Raw genomic sequence first — 16,894 nt, 5'->3', positions numbered from 1 at the left:
CATTGATGGTTTGTTTTGAACTGTACTCGTGTGCCGGATCAAGTTTCCTTTTACCTTGTTCAAATATCATTTGACCTAATTCGTGAAATTAAAATGAATTGGTATTCTAACGTGAGTACATAGTCCTCTAATACATAGTCCGTTCGTGTTTATCAAGCGTTACGTAACTGAGCATTAATTACTTGATTGGTTCCCGACTTAACTAGCTGAACGATCACTTTCCGTGACTTTAGTGCCTACTTAGTGACGTGAATAGTAAAGGCAGAGCATAATAGACCGAGAGCCTCACTATCACTTTCATCCGTGTATCAAACGGGGTCCATCAAAGGAGCTACCATTGAAACTCGTATCTTAGCTCACTTTTGCAAACGCAATAGAATAGAAAGGTGGTTTCGTGAGTTCGTGAAATTGATGTGAAATGATAAACCGGTGTCCAAAAGTTTCGTGTTTTCGTAGTAGCCTCCGTCTTGGTGATTGCGAAACGTGCGCGGTACGCATGTAAAGGCGCGCACACACGCGCGGTAACTTTCGCCCGCGGGACCGTTGACCGTGGCTCGACTTTCTAAACCATGTCGTAACGTCGCACACTGGGGTTTGCTATAAGGAAGCAATGCCCAAAATCACATTTTCAAAATGTGGGTAATAGGTAAAAACTTGACGTATTATTATTGTTTGATAAATTTCACATCAGTTAAGGACGATATTATCAACACAAAGGTGATCTGTTTGCTTATATACTGCTGTAAAGTTCATTGTTTTTGCATTGTTGCTGCGTTTAAAAATGTTGAATACAGAATTTAAGTGATTGTTGCTACTGCCCTATTAAAGTTAACACAAAACTATAAAATGGCAAGTGGAGATCAAGGGCAGTACTAATAAAAATATGATTAAGATTGGACAAATTCGTTGTGTAACCTACCGTAATAATTTTTTACTTTTTACGAATAATTGTAGAAGCTAATTGGACGATATCTAAATTTCGCGCAATGTTCTTTTGGTATTGTTTTTAGTTTCTTAATAAAGAAGGTTTAGGGTGCCTAAAACAATAATTCGTTTCAAAAGAACATTGCGCGAAATTTAGATTTCGTCCAATTAGCTTCTACAACTATTCGTAAAAAGTAAAAAATTATTACGGTAGGTTACACAACGAATTTGTCCAATCTTAATCATATTTTTATTAGTACTGACCTTGATCTCCACTTGCCATTTTATAGTTTTGTGTTAACTTTAATAGGGCAGTAGCAACAATCACTTAAATTCTGTATTCAACATTTTTAAACGCAGCAACAATGCAAAAACAATGAACTTTACAGCAGTATATAAGCAAACAGATAACCTTTGTGTTGATTAATATCGTCCTTAACTGATGTGAAATTTATCAAACAATAATAATACGTCAAGTTTTTTCCTATTACCCACATTTTGAAAATGTGATTTTGGGCATTGCTTCCTTATAGCAAACCCCAGTGTGCGTCGGTGATCGCCCGGCCATTGTAATTCACGATACGCCTCGACGCTACACGCAATGTCATTAGTACCTTTTTTTAGTGATGTTTTCGCAAATCCGTAGAAAGTGAACGCAAAAGACATTACTAAGTTGTAATTGTATTATGTCTCGAATGTTATATAACTCAAAGACAAGTACATAAAACTTCTCAAAATTTCCATTCTACCTTTTTTCTCGGTTCTCGGTCTCAATGTAAAATCAAAAATGTCAAAGCTACGAAAACGTAGGGTCTCGCTACGTGTCCGCTTCCTTGCTACGGCGTAGCTCGTAGGCCCTAAAGTATTCCAAGGACGCTGGGAGAGCGATGCATCAAAGGCGACCGCTAACCATTCCTAATTGCAATCAATGTTACAAGCGAGCCACATTGTAGGACACTCGCGTGATATAGGGCTGTCTATTAATAGTACGTTCAATTAAAATTTTAACTGTTCAAAGTTCAATATAATTTTCTAACTCATGTAAGTCCATCTTTACAATAACCGCGTAAGCAAAAAGTATACGACAAAAATATAATGATTAATTATTTTAAAAGTCTAAAAACATAATATTACAGTTTCGATAAAGTTAACTTGAATTCCTCACGCGAAGTAGTGATGTGAATAACACTAACACAATTAATGACATTGTCGTGTTTAGCCTACATGTTGCCTAGGTATAGCGCGCTGTTAGCGCGGCCTTGATGTAGTTGGCCCTGATAGATGTGACCTGACCCTGACCGGTCCTAGGGAGCCTAGAATACGTCCTTGGGCGGAATGCCAGCGCGTGTAACCCCCTCCCCCCCTCCACCGCGGCTCGGGACGTGCGCGCATGAACAGGAAACAATCGATATTGCCAATAGACACTCGATAATCGACTAATACCTAATTCGTTACTGCTAACTCGAATCTTCCATTTACATCGATAGTTTCTTTTCCTGCAATATTCTTTAATAATCGTTTTAGTAGTTGGTTGCTGCATTTTCATTTCGTAACCAAGTACCTTACCGTTGTATATGACTGTCAATTAACATAAAGTACTAAAATGTTTGCCAAGCTCTCGCAATACTTTATACCGATTGCAATAATTACAAAGGAAATCGAAATATATAGCAATTGATTCGTGTCGGATGTACTTGGATCGTAACATTTTCATTTATTTATAATTACACAAGTACTAGACTGTGTTAATAGACTCGTTAAGTATCCAATACTAACGCTGAAGCGTTTATTTCTCACGGAATGTAAATAGTTTCACGCTTTGCGCACTAAAGAAAACCGATCGTAAATTCAATGTGAAAATGACACACAGTAATCTTGGTTCGGCCCCAGGAGTCTGAAAATACACCTGTGTCCTCCCCCTCCCACGCCAGCCAGGCCCCTCCCCCTCTCAGTGTAAATGATAGCACCTAAGGTTTGTAGGTCGGTGCATTACAGCCTGATTAATTAACATGTTATTCTGAGACAGAGCCAAACGCAAACATAGTATGTGCAGGAGACAAACAACAATATTATACTTGTGTGAGTGAAAATATACGCGACCATCTCGGTAGTACAGAGTTTTATACAGTCAATGCTGTTTTCACAGCGGCTTAGTTTAATCGAAAAATTCCGTAACGTGGATGTAGTAATCAAGTAGACAGTGTATTTTATTGCTAGGTTAACGCCAAGTCTTTACACCTCACGGTGTGTGTCACCTCACCGCACGTGTGGGATATGTCATTCTCATCTTAAAAATGGGCCAAAACAACAACTATAGTTTATTTTTAAAATGGAAGTGTTAACATCGTACAGTAATCTCACTTCTATTCGAAACCATTTCAATGGAACTAGACGTTTTAGGTTTTCCCCGACTTGCCTAACTAGCCGTGACGACATGAGCTAATAAGTAAAAAATAGGCTTTTTGTAAATGCAACTCATCATTGCCATAGAGGGCATAATAAGGTCAGAAGTAAATCACTATGCTGTCATCAAAATAAGATAAATAGGAACAAGATTGGATCGTTCGGTGCGGTAGTTAGTCGCGTCCCTCCCCTAGCATCGACCGGTGAGTCCCGATAGTGCGCGACATCAGCTGTTTGTATGCAGCGTTGGTCACAGCGTTCCTGATCTGTGCACACGTGTCAGTGAGTCAGTTTCGTAGCTCGCGGTTTAGACCGGCGCGCGCGTGAGTCAGGCGGCCTTGGGCGCGCATACTATAAGCGTAAACCCGCTAAACGCTGAAATATTATTTATTGGTCCACCGCACCGGTACCAGCGAGCAGTGACAGCGGGCCGAGGCCGCTGCGATGACAGAACGCTGCCTATCTTTATACTGATTCGATCTTATGAAAGCCGGTAGCCGGTAACTACCAACGACATTCGTTTGTAGGGAATACGATCTTAACAAAATACGACGAAAACTTGGTAATAATTTAATCAACAATAATTTATGGACGCTAGTAATATCTATAGTTTAAATGAACCCATCTCCGGGGGTAAATAAAGCGTTGTTTTTATTATAAACCTGGCAATAAAATAATAAAACGTGTCTGTAATGTTTTCGCGTGTCGCCGTGAGTTGGCCGTCGAAATGGAACGTCTATTTGTGGAGCTCGAGGCCCGCTCGCGACAATATTGTCGCAGACATACGAGCCTTACGCGCGGCAGTTATCGTCTCTTTACTGTTATGATACCACAATCTTAACCGATACGTTATTTTGTAATGATCGCGTAAAAATAAGTTTATATTTACAATCGACTATCTAACAATCTATATGGAGTGCAATCATGCAAACAGATGGCAGAGTGCGTGGTGGCCTAGTTACCGATGCATCTGGCGCGCGCGTTCTTATCTGCACCGCTCTCGTGCGATGCGCGCTCGCGGGACGTATCCCGACCGCGGGGACCTGCACGCTCGACACTGGACCAGACAAAGTGGAGCGTGGATGCGCTGGCGATGAAAGCGAATACGCATTCGGGCGAAAGTGGTGTCTGTGAAACCAGTTGAAGAGTGGTGTGGAGGGGCGGCGGGTGGTGGTGGCGGTGGGAGCTTGGGGCTCGGTGACGTTGCGTCAACTAGCCGCGCGGCCCTGTTGGCAGCGCGGGCGCGTATTTCAAGCCGGGCCGCGCGCTGCATCGACCGCTTTGCGAAACCGTCGGTTATGCAAGGCGTGCCGCTGCCAACTCGCGGCTGCTCGCGTACCGCCGGAAGGAAAAGTGGAACGCGGCGCAGTGGTGCTGGCGCGCGCGCCGCCGCTACACGCCCCGCGGACTCCAGTGAAGTGCCTCCCAGTGTCGTGTCAGTGTCGCTTCTAGAACGTTGGAATTGTGTTGCGCAAGTCCTACGCCTACTGCGGGATTATTTTAAACTAGATAATTACAGGGGCCACGAGCCTGGCCCTCGCCCGGGAGCTACCCCCGGCTGTACATACATGTGTCGCTCGGCACGTGCGATATCACGATGCATATCACGTGTTCAACATACATAATCCAATAACTCATATCGCTGTGCATGCTAACCATATACATAAAAAGTAATGTATGTATTTATATGTATCTACACTTACATATCTTATTTCTCTACTGAACGCTTCACAATATCTCTGTGCATGAATACTTGCCTTCTGTGTACTGTGTCACATATACTTCACTAAACCTCCCGGCGGAGTGAGTACAACTGTCGTGCCTTGTATCTGTAGTGCCGTAGACAAGAGTATTCCCTTGGTTACGATCCTTACATGAATACAGACAAGTTTAATGAGAGTAGCGCTAGCAGTGGTGAGCAACAGGTTTGCCCTCGCGATCAATCCGCTCATGAAGTGCTTTCGTTTAGAAACCAAATGTTGGCCACTAACACGTCACAGTGCCGGTCTCTTGTTGCGAAAACCTCGTCGGTATGGATAGCAATTAATTATAAAATGTTTGTAATTGCAATTACTGTCGGATGCGATGTCGGCGCGAGAGGGAAAGTGTTCGGTGGAGCGTGTCGGCTTCCTCGAGCCGCGGGCGCATACCTCGCGCGCACCCACCGGCTTCAGTAAAAGTAACAGCCTGTGCCTGTATGTGCACATTCTCACACGTCCACACACTCATTTGCGATTCATAACATATAATAATCAGTCGCGTTTCAAATGCCATATGATGCGGTCCCGGCCGGCCATGCACTCAAGGACATATCAATGTGTGCCGCAATGAGCGGACACATTTATCATGTATGTAGTCCCATGCGCGGCACAATTGCACAATGCAGCTTATCTAGCGCATGAGACCTAACAATTATTTGTCCTACTTTCTTAGAGCGCTCATGTTCAGCCGATCTTACGATTACATCTGTGCACTTTCAAGCGGATTGATTGTCGTGACATAATGCCAGCCAGCAAACGAGTTTGTATTCATGTTACATTCACTCGCAACACTGGCGATTTCAACAAATGTTTTATTCATTAAATTGTTCGAATAGAAAGATTATAGAGCCCTAGAACTCGAACCGTGAATAGTTGCAATGATCGATAGGAGTGTAGTCGGCCAGCGGGCATCTCTCTCGCTCTCATAGATTTGGCGTTTATAAATAAAGGGATGACGGTATATTCAGGTCGGTGAGCAACGAATGCAGGCCGGCTGCATGTCATTACGTCAGAGTGCAGTGCAGCGCGGAGGCGGTTGGTATTAAAGCCATACAGCCGCGGCCTCCTCGCCACAGCCGCCAGCCGCCCACTTAGCGCGCCACCCATGGGGATTTATGTCCATTGAGCCATTCGTCAGGATTTTATTACATGCAAATGCATATTTTATTGGCATTCAATTCCTTTGTGTTTGAAGTAAATATACAATTTAGTGCCTAAACATAAAACATGCAGGTACCGATTGGAAACAGAAAGTAAAATAACGGGTCTGGCTAAAAATATTAGGCTAAAGATAATTATGCATTCAAATTAGATGCGTTCGTCTAAATATATGCGTAGGTTTCCTAAAAATAGTTTTAGTAGTGTTATTTTAAAATAGTACATAGTATATGTTTGTGTCGTGTAGGTAATACAATTAAAGCGCGAGTATTCGTTCCCTCGGATGGTGGACTGGGTCGGTCTCTGCGGCGCGGCGCAAGGCCAGCGCTGTGACCCACTTGTGCCGGCTCACCTTTGTTTCACATTGTGCCACGCTAAACTAAACTCTAACGACATCGCAGTCATTATACCAAGAATCGCCGTAAAAACTTCAATATAATTACATAGTTCGCTAAGATTCTAGCTTTAATGGCGATTGGACAGTAGTTTGTATTCATCAACCTCGGTGGCATTTGTTTCTTAATGTTACGAACTTTTAATGGCTGAGCACGTGTACCTGTGTACCACGTTGCTCTATTCAAACACATGTGCCTACAGAAAAAATAACATTTACACAGTAAACTTTAACTGTAACGAAATAGAGTTGAAATTCCAAAAAGGAGACAGTAAAACAGTTTTCTCTTTCTGTACAGCTTCTATAACCTATGTAAAACAGAAGTATTCACCTGCACCGTCGCCTGTACTTGACGCGTCACATGCATAAATTAGCACAGATATGCACTTCACATGCAACTCACTTCACTTCATTACGTATACAAATAAACTCAGCTATTATAGATGGCACACGTGTCAACTAACACAAGGTCGAGTTTCCATTGCAACATTACGTCATTACGGAAAAAACTTATGCATTTACCTACACCCACATTGAAACGATGTGATAATAAAAAAAAACATTTTCAAATATAAAGATTCCTACTGAGATTTGAAAGACAATTAACAAGTCATTGGTATTTGTAAATGGAAACGAACTTCTAAAGCGTTAAAGTATTTGTATGTGTGTGCGCTGGCGCAACGTAAATGATTGCCTTGATCTATGCGTTGACAGTACATGCAAGTACATGAGCTGACATGTTTTAATAGCTTCATAATGTATGTATTGATTGATTTAAACAATACCTCAGTGTTGCAAATATGTTGGAAGACTGTTTGTTACATTCAGAGTGGACTTTGGAGTTTAATTTATGATGTCAGCACACGTGTCGAGGTGAAAGCTCTTATAAAATGTTTTGACAGTTACTTTAACTTTCAATTAATTACATTTCGTGGTGGTTAGATAAGTTATTTTCCGTTATGACGGCATTTTTTGCTTTGGAATAGGAAGTAGAAGTGAAATTTCGTGAGTTAGACAACGTTAACTGACAATTACGTGTTGCAAGAATTTGGGTAAATGTGCATTTCTACCTTAATTACCTAGTAGACTAGTTTAGACTTATATTTCACAATACGTATGTGCAATATATTCTAGTTTCCACATATAAATAAAACGCAGGACTCTTGTACGTCATTGAGGAAATAACAAAATGTCTGATTAACGCATCGTTCGTGTTCGAGTCATACTCGGATATATCTGTACGTGCAATACGGATTTTCCTTAAGACATTACAATCTAAATAACACTCTATGTTCTTAAGAAGAAAGATCGTAATCCCCTATCATGGTAATTTGATGTGAATAATAAGAAAAAAAGATCAATTAACTTAAGATTAATTAGTCGCAATCATTTGTCTCATTCACTTTCTTCTCAAAAGAGAATGTCGGTTCCAACTCTCTCATTTTACGTTAAAAATCTGTGTTAATTATAGCCCTTCCTAATATAATTACATTCACTAAGTAAAAGGGAGTAATTAACGCATTATTATATTATTTCTCAACGTTTGACGCACAAAGTCGAAGTCACGTCTGCTTTTATCAGCCGTCATTATTAAAATGTCACGCTTTCACTGCACACTTTCATTTTGAATATTTTAAAAATACACAAAGCTTTCGAAATCTGTGGGATCTCTCGCCACATTCGAGTTTTGTCATACAAACGTAATAACGAGAAATGAGATCATGACAAGGAGAAATGTCATTTATACCGCGCTACTGAATTACATTTTACTTAAAATTACTTTCTTATATCACAAATGTCAAACATATGACAATAACATGAATTGTTGTTATTTATCCATGACGCAACTAATGTGTTTTTGACCTCAGTGAAATTCTAATGTACACAGTATTGTTGTCAAATACGACATTGTACTACTACGTGAGTATACTTTATAAGTTACACTTTAGTGATGTACATCCATCTATCGATATAAACTTAAAATTAATACTATCGATGTAAATATAAAACATAACTAATCGACGTTACGCGTGTACTTTACGACCTTGTCAATCATCGCATCCTAAGAAGTCGATGTCAATATACAATGAAACATCACTTCTGTACGCAGAATAACAATTAGTTTGCTAAGTGCGAATTAAATGCAAGATAATAACTAACGGAAGGATTTGTTATTACGTCTATCTAGCACACTAGATTTAACAAAGAAACTTAGGTAGTTAGGTAGTTAAAGTGCACAGAAACATGTAATGTTAAAGAGCATGCAATAAAAATAACAATGTATTACAATCAAAGTTACTAACAAGATCACTAAACTATCATCGCTTCTACTGACACATCTCTCACAAACCCACAAATAATAGTATCCTGTGCCAATTAGTGTAATTTGGGGACACTAAGTGACAAACGACAGAGACGTTTCGTAGTGCATAGACTGTGTAGTGCTGCCCTCCGTTCGTCAGATATCGATATCGAAGTTTTTACGCTCCGGAGTTCGTGCCAGGAGTGCGTTTGCAAAGCACGCTACAAGTTTGCGTTAAGGCAAAGTTGACACTGTAAATGCACTATCTGGTACGACACCCCGGAGTGTGTAGCATCGCTCCTGACGAGACCACACCAAGTTCTACCGTATGAACTGTAATGAACTCTAGTGAACGGTTTTTTTACTATTTCCGGACATGCTGCACCTAATTATTTATATTTTATTTCCTATATTATTGTGTTTAGTTTTATATCTTTTAGAGAACCTCTTGAGTTCGTTGTACGCTTTATATATTATTTTTTTAGTCATTGTGTCTAATTTTGCTTTTACTATTGCCGTATATTTTGTATACTAAGTATTATTTTATGTAAGCACTTATGTTAATTTGATTGTATTTCCATATTAGTAGTGAATTTAAATTGTTAATTTTGTTGTATTTTGTTTATGTTTGTGGGTTTTTTTTATTACAGCTTTCTTCGAGTTTTTATTTTGTTTTATTTCTTTTTTATATTTTATTAATAAGCCCCTACCTCAACATTATAAGTGTTATGACACAACTAGACTGGTATTTCTGATACATTGGGTAATATTTCGTAATGTAGGTAGACAGTAGTCATTTCCAAAGTGTATGGTTATATATAGTTCAGTACATTGACAAAGACATAATGGTAGGAAGCCATTGTGGCAGTGGTTCCCTCGTGTAGCCTTCGACACTAATTATCGTCGCTCGCCTCACTATTGCAGCCGCACGTTTGTGGGGATTTACTATTTTTTACGCCATGTAGTTGCGTAACCATGACTTATGGGTGTAGTGTACATACACCATAATAAATTAGTGACACATCTTTAAAAATATTAGATATAAAATAATTTTATCGATACATCGACTGCATCGGTTACATCACTAGAGCAGCGAACATCAATCCACCTGTTCGTTGCAGCAGATATTGTGTATTATATAAACATATAAATATATCATATCGGAGTGGAGAAGGCCGATATAAATCAGGTACAACTGGCACAAATATGAGCGAGTGGGGCATTTGAAAGCTGTCAGCTGTTAGCCCACACAGTTACAGCGAACGATTGGCTACGGTATAATTAGAGACACGTTGAAATAGCTACAAACAATGTTGCGCTCTCATATTCATAGTTCTGCACTATTCTTATGCGGCCTTGGTAATCTTACCGAGTTACTAGCACGTACTTGTAACTATTGCTAGCGGTTAACTCCGCGGTTATCTGTTCGTTTGCGGGGAAATACTGAAATGATTACAACCTTTGCATTGCATTATAATTAGTGATGTCACAGCTATGGAATTATATTTAATAATGAGTATATTACACTTTATTTCCTAATGGGATAGGCAAAGACGTATAAGACTTACGTCGCATAAATCATTGAAGGTATATAACCAGTAAATAAAATAAATAAATCAACAATTACAGTACATAGCTATGGCCATCTTCTCCGACTTATCTAGTAGTTAGATTTGACTACTATAGACCTATCTGATATTAATCTACATATCCAATTCAAATTCAACATCAAGTAGTACATTTTTCGATAGGTAATTAAAAATTAAATTGACTATCATTTTCCACCCAACTGATCTTTAGCTAAAGGCCTAAGTTAATCATATCAGTATATTCTAAAAGGTGTCATGATAATTGTATTGTATGGAATCAGTGGAACGATGCCACTAGGTCAAGTGTGGGTGGACACTGGCAGGGAAGCCTTACTATGTACTCTAGCCTTGCATTGTCCATAATCCCCTTTTCTCTATTATATTCACGCCTTACGACCAGCCATTACTGTGCTACTGAGAAACGGCCTCTTCTTAAATTAAAATAATAAAACCAGTTACTCAAGAATTGGCGATTTCAAACTCATGGCTTAACTATTTAGATTGTACCTGTATCTTCATCAAAAGATAAAATTATAGCCTGTAGCACTTTCAAGCTTCCTGAATAGAACCTCTTTAGAGAAAGCAAGACGAACTGACTTGCCTGGGTTTTAGGCTGAGTACACACCTTCGTCATTTGTTTTTATAGTCCCTATTCAAAAGAAGTAAGGAATAGATTTAAATGATCCTACTGCCACATTAACAACTATTTAAGTACTTAGTGAACTAGTTATTGGTAAATTTTTTTTGTTAAATTTTTATAGATCTAAATAGTTAACGACAAAAGTGATATTACTATGACTGTGTTATGATTTTATTATTATTTCATATTTTTTTCTTAAATAAACCATTTTTAATTTTGTTTGTTTTATTTTATTTTTCTATTCTGATCCCCTTATTGACACATGTTCTTCACATAGTATCCTAAGCTATATGAAACTGTAGTACGTAGATTTTCACTACGCACATTATCTTTCAGCATTAAAACATCATTTACCTAGTGATCACCGAAATATTCCAAGCATACATAATATATCAAGTAACATACACAGGAATTGAATCATTGTGTAGTAAAAAAATATGATAACCTTACAATTATATAGATATGGAATCAACTATGATAGCTAAAAGATCCTTTAGAAAAGCTACGAGTGTATGCGAAAAGATCATAAATCAATCATTTTTAAAATAGCTACGAGTATATGCAAAAAAATCAATCATTTTATTCAATAATCAGTACCTTTAGTATGAGTTTGCTTTAGTTGAACGAAAACGAAAAGACAGCGCTGTGATTGGCCGGCGCGAATTGACCAACCAATCAGAGCGTCGAACGCGCTGTCGTTTCGTTTTTAAAGCAAACTCATACTAGGAATACAGACGTAACCATAAGTCTCACAATCTTTGGATAAGCATCTAAATCTCATAATGAAAAATCAAATCTACTGTAACCTAAATACTGGTGAAATAAAACCAAATCTTGATACTAAAAATAAACATTTTGGTCATAATTTCGTCTATATTAGGAGACATAAAGCGTAGTAAGTATAGTATTAAAGAGAAATCGAAAGTCTATCATAGACGACCAGACAGAAAGCGTGCTTTATCAAAATGTCGCAAAAAACATCTAACAAAAAAGGTGCGTCTGCGACTCTGTGTCTAATTCTTTATTATAAACGACTATTCATTCTCTTGCAGTATTCTTAAGCGTTTTGTTATGTAATATACAATAATAAAAAGTTTTTCTCAAGTAAAGATCGAATTCAACGAAATTTACTCGAAAACTGACTAGCAGTTTCAGAGATTGATGCATTTAATTCACACATAATAAATGAATAATAAACTCAAGCCTCTTAATATGCTAAAGACAAAAACTATGGAATAAAATGGATACTTGCGATGTGAAAGGACCCGACTTCAAAAAAAGGAGGTTCTCTGTTTGACCTGTATGTATGTTTGTGCGCGATTATCTCTTGATAGGCTGAACCGATTTTGATGCGGTTTTCAGCATATTATTTTTCAGAAGGACTTAAAAAAATGGAGGTTCGTACTTCAATACGTGTTTTATGTATTGTCCACGATTAGTTCGAGTTTGAAGGCGGGTTTTTTAAACGTAGTCTTAGAATTTGTATTGAAATAATTATGTACTAGTAATATTCCTATACTATACATATAATATTCGTTATGTACATTAGGAACATAAGCACAGCAGTGATTCTAAAGGTTGCGCCACTGATAAGCGAATGACTATTTATAAATATCTAATTACTAGATAAAGAGATGCACAAATACATATCAAGTAGGTTTTAATTAATTGATAGTTATGAGAATATTAATTTATATTTCTAAGAAGGTGTGAAGTTTGCTGTAACCTGCCTAGGTTACTGCAAACTTCAATTATATTAAGAATACACATGTAATTTCAGGGTCATTAGAAACATGTAGCTTCTTGCATTTGCCTGAAAATCAAAACTTCAAAACCTCAAATCCACTTCATCATCATCATCTCAGCCACAAGCTAATATCTACTGAAAATAGCGCTAAGGTATACCCCAATGTCGCCTCAACGCTTGGTTCCTGAGGCTTATTATCAGTTTGTTTGACATTTAACGAGATCGAAACGCTAACGCGTTCGGCGCTCTGATTGGTTGGTTCATTCGTGCTGGCCAATCAGAGCGCCTAACGCCTCTCATTTCATTTTCATTCAACGTAAAGCAAACTCGTACTAATGGTACTGAATCCATCTCTAAATATTACTTACTTAATCACAACACTGAGCAATGATAGTTTATAATATAGGTACTTAACCATCTAGAAAATTAATGTGTAGAATATGCAAACGTGCACTTACTAAGTAGGGTCATTGAAATAGATGCGCGTTGTAGGCTAATGTAGCCTAGACACATATTATACGAGACTCCAGACTCTTAAATAGGCAACAATTTAGCCTGAACGTATCATTTACGTCTGTAAACAACTGGAGCTGCATAATATTAAGTTTATTAGAGTGTATAATATTATAGAATGTAGGTACGTGTACCTCAAAGGGATATTGCATTTAATATTGACCGGTTATGTTATAAGTCCCATTTTAAAGAAGATCTTGCTAAAAATGCCGTAACGAGTGAGTTTCATTTCAATGTTTCAACCATATAGCAATTTTTTTTAATAGCTCATAATAATGAATCCTTCTGTGACTCGAAACTAGTAGAGAATTCCTCTATTAATGTACGTGAGTAAACCATGATTTTTTAGTTCTTATAGCAAATATCACTTAACTTTCCTTTTTCATTTGTCACTCATAAAAATTAAAAAAAAACTGCGGCAATGAACCAGTTTAATACATAAATCGTAACCACTAAAGTACCACACGACATGAACAAGAATAATTTTGGTTACATTAAATATTAAGTGACAAATGGCTTGCCTGTCGCCTGTCGCCTGTGAACACGACTGAAACTCACATAATTTAATATTAAATCGATATAACTACCTATCTAGTAATGTATTAAATGTCTAGCTTAGACAATCTTGTAATCGCATTGCCGAGGCTTCTGAACTGACAATTCTTTCGAAGTGAGCTCGATCGCATTCTTGTCCGTCATTGGTCGGGATTATTCTCACAACCAATGACAGGCAAGGTGGCGGACAGTGATAGGGTTAACTTAGATCTTTCAAAATGAAAGAATGGATTACCCTTTTTTTTTAAATCAATCGTTCATTTACTTCTCCCGCCCTGGGCGAGGCGATCGTCTAACACTCCCTGTGTAAGACTCTTACTGACTAAAAACCACCCACTTCTGTTTTGCGAGTCGGAGCCCTGGTAAATCTGCTTGGATCTAGCGATTAGGTAGTTCGCAGCTCCGGATCAGTACAGATTACCCTAGCAGACACTTAAGCTATACAGAAATAACAAAAGAGACCATACATAAAATCTTAATAAACATAACCCACCTCTAAAATCTGAAACCAGATCATAACTCTTCATGGTCGGCCATCATACGAGCTACCACTCAACCATTATGAAACAGCTTCGCATGTGAAGCACTTAGGGAAAGACTCAACTCCTTTATTACGACGTTTAATTAGTAAAATACCAATAGATTATAGCTTGAGGGATGTATAAATCATACATTATTACATTACCGGTTTTCCTTATAAATCAAATGCATTAGATGCATTGCGATAGCCTCGTCATGCAAGCAAGGAATGTTAAGCGAAGACATAAACGTATTAAGTATTTTACCAACGCAAGTTAGGTTATTTTACTAATTAAACTGTTCAATTTGGTAAACTGGTTGCATTCTGATACAGCGAGTTTTATATCAAACACATGGTCTTTAAATTTAAATAGACCTGAATGAAAGTTAATTACGTAGGCTAGATTATTGTTATTGCTTGTTGGACAAGGATAGGTACTCGACTGGTTTCCGACCACGCAAGGAGCCCATAATACTAATATCGTAAACTTCTAATACAAACATAACATGAGAATCTTTGGCAAAACTTTTTAAATTAGACTCACTCGTACTTACCCACGATCCCCAAAATCTTTATTTTAAACGAACTTTCATAGGTTGTAACGAGACACATACTATAACTGCTATTATCTATTATTATTCTATGAGTAATTAATACGAAAAGTAAACTTAACAATATACAGAAATGAAGGAAACAACGGACAATGTAGGACCAATTTTGCAAAGAAAAATCTCAGTTTAAAATACTCTGCACCACAGCTCTGCACCGCCATGATTCATTGGTTCAAAGTCTGACTGTCGCGTCTGAGTTTACAAACATTTCTCACACGATCAGCCGAGCCCGGAACTATTACTGGGTCATACAAATATTTGTTCCGGGTGAAGATTGCAGGTGTCGCAGAGGAAACCGAATTACCGTTCATTAGTCAACTATCACACTTCTTGGTAAAAAGGTTTGACAAAAAGAGCATTGGTATCGAAAATACATATGAACTATCATTATTTTTGAAGGGGTAAAAATCATCCAATGACTTCTCCCGCCTTAGGCGACGCGCTCTCTCGCGTCGCCTCGACTCTTACTGACTAAAGACCACCCCGTGCCTACTCCTGCTTTTCGAACTGGAGCCTCGATAACCCACTAGGTAGTCCGCAGCTCCGGTTATGAACTATCATAGAACCTAATATGTGCTTACAAATGCCAATGCTTACTGCCAATTCCGTAGAACAGTACCTATGTATGGTCCGTAAGGTTATCCTCCTCTACCGAATTGCTAAACTATACACGATGTATTTTAATACTAAGATAGATATGAATGTTCGCGGTTACACAGCAGATTACCGTTTCCCAGATACTACCTGATAGTTTCTAAAACTGTATCAGAAAGAAATAAAAGTGTTCAATCATCTCACGGCATCTAGATCTACCGGTGTTAATAATATTATATGGTCCATTATGCATACATGCTTCAAAATCCTAAGAAAAACTAAGCCTAATCCGATCGATTGTTATCGTATGCAAGCAATCAAGCCGATATAATGTGATTGCTTATCAAATGTGTAATACGTTTAAGCCATAATCGTAAACTTTCTTTCATAAATATTAACTTAGAAACAGTAATAAAAATCAATTGATGAGATAAACGAAAATTTCATCATTGATAATGTAATAGTATTAGATAATTTGACAGTACATATTAGTAGGTAAACTAACTTATGTTTTTACATAATATAAAATTAAAATAAATAGTACAAAACTTATTAAGATGACACAAAGCAACAAGAAATATTCCTATATCTTTGTTTACAGATGGACGCAACCCGGATTAAAAGGAAGATGGCGGCGGTGCTTGTGCTACGGCGCCGGCGCAGAGGATGAGGAGACTGCGCATACGCATCCGACAAATGACTGAAGAACACGAAATACACAAATAATAACGAATTTTAAACCCTCTTCTAGGGTTAACTAACAAGAAATACATTCACAGCATAATATAAAATTTGAAATAGAAAGATATTAATGAAAATGTTATTAATTAATCCAATCAAAGTAAACAGAATTTAAAAATAAACAGGTTCGATTCCTGGTACAAAAATAAAATTCATTTATCTACTATACTCGAAGCGAAGCACATTCGCAATAAGCAAAACTATGAATTATTATTAATTATTTTGTTTTATTTTTTACAGGTGGTACGAGCCAAAAATAAAATACGGGTAGACGAACTGCGCTGTACAACTGAACCAATAGCTGACAACTGGTCTTGGAAAATAGATTAAAAAACATATTTTATATCAATATTAGGACACCTAAGTAAATTAATATTGTATAAATTCTCATATTATGTATATATTTTTGCCAAAAGTCAGAACGAACGACAAAGTAATAGGAA

General features: G+C 37.8%; 1 long non-coding RNA gene across 2 annotated transcripts in view; it reads left to right on the top strand.

The window, feature by feature from the left end:
• LOC126910932 (uncharacterized) overlaps nucleotides 1–16,471 on the top strand; it is a 48,868-nt gene extending 32,397 nt beyond the window's left edge. For both annotated transcript variants that reach the window (XR_007705526.1, XR_007705527.1), the window contains exon 3: nucleotides 16,312–16,471. This is a non-coding gene — a long non-coding RNA (uncharacterized LOC126910932). The remainder of the gene's footprint in view (nucleotides 1–16,311) is intronic.
• Nucleotides 16,472–16,894: the final 423 nt, after the last annotated feature.

The sequence above is a fragment of the Spodoptera frugiperda genome, chromosome 8 (genome assembly GCF_023101765.2).
Source record: "Spodoptera frugiperda isolate SF20-4 chromosome 8, AGI-APGP_CSIRO_Sfru_2.0, whole genome shotgun sequence".
Lineage (NCBI taxonomy): Eukaryota > Metazoa > Arthropoda > Insecta > Lepidoptera > Noctuidae > Spodoptera > Spodoptera frugiperda.
The sequence above is the reverse complement of the archived record's forward strand: the minus strand, read 5'-3'. Positions and strand labels throughout refer to the sequence as shown.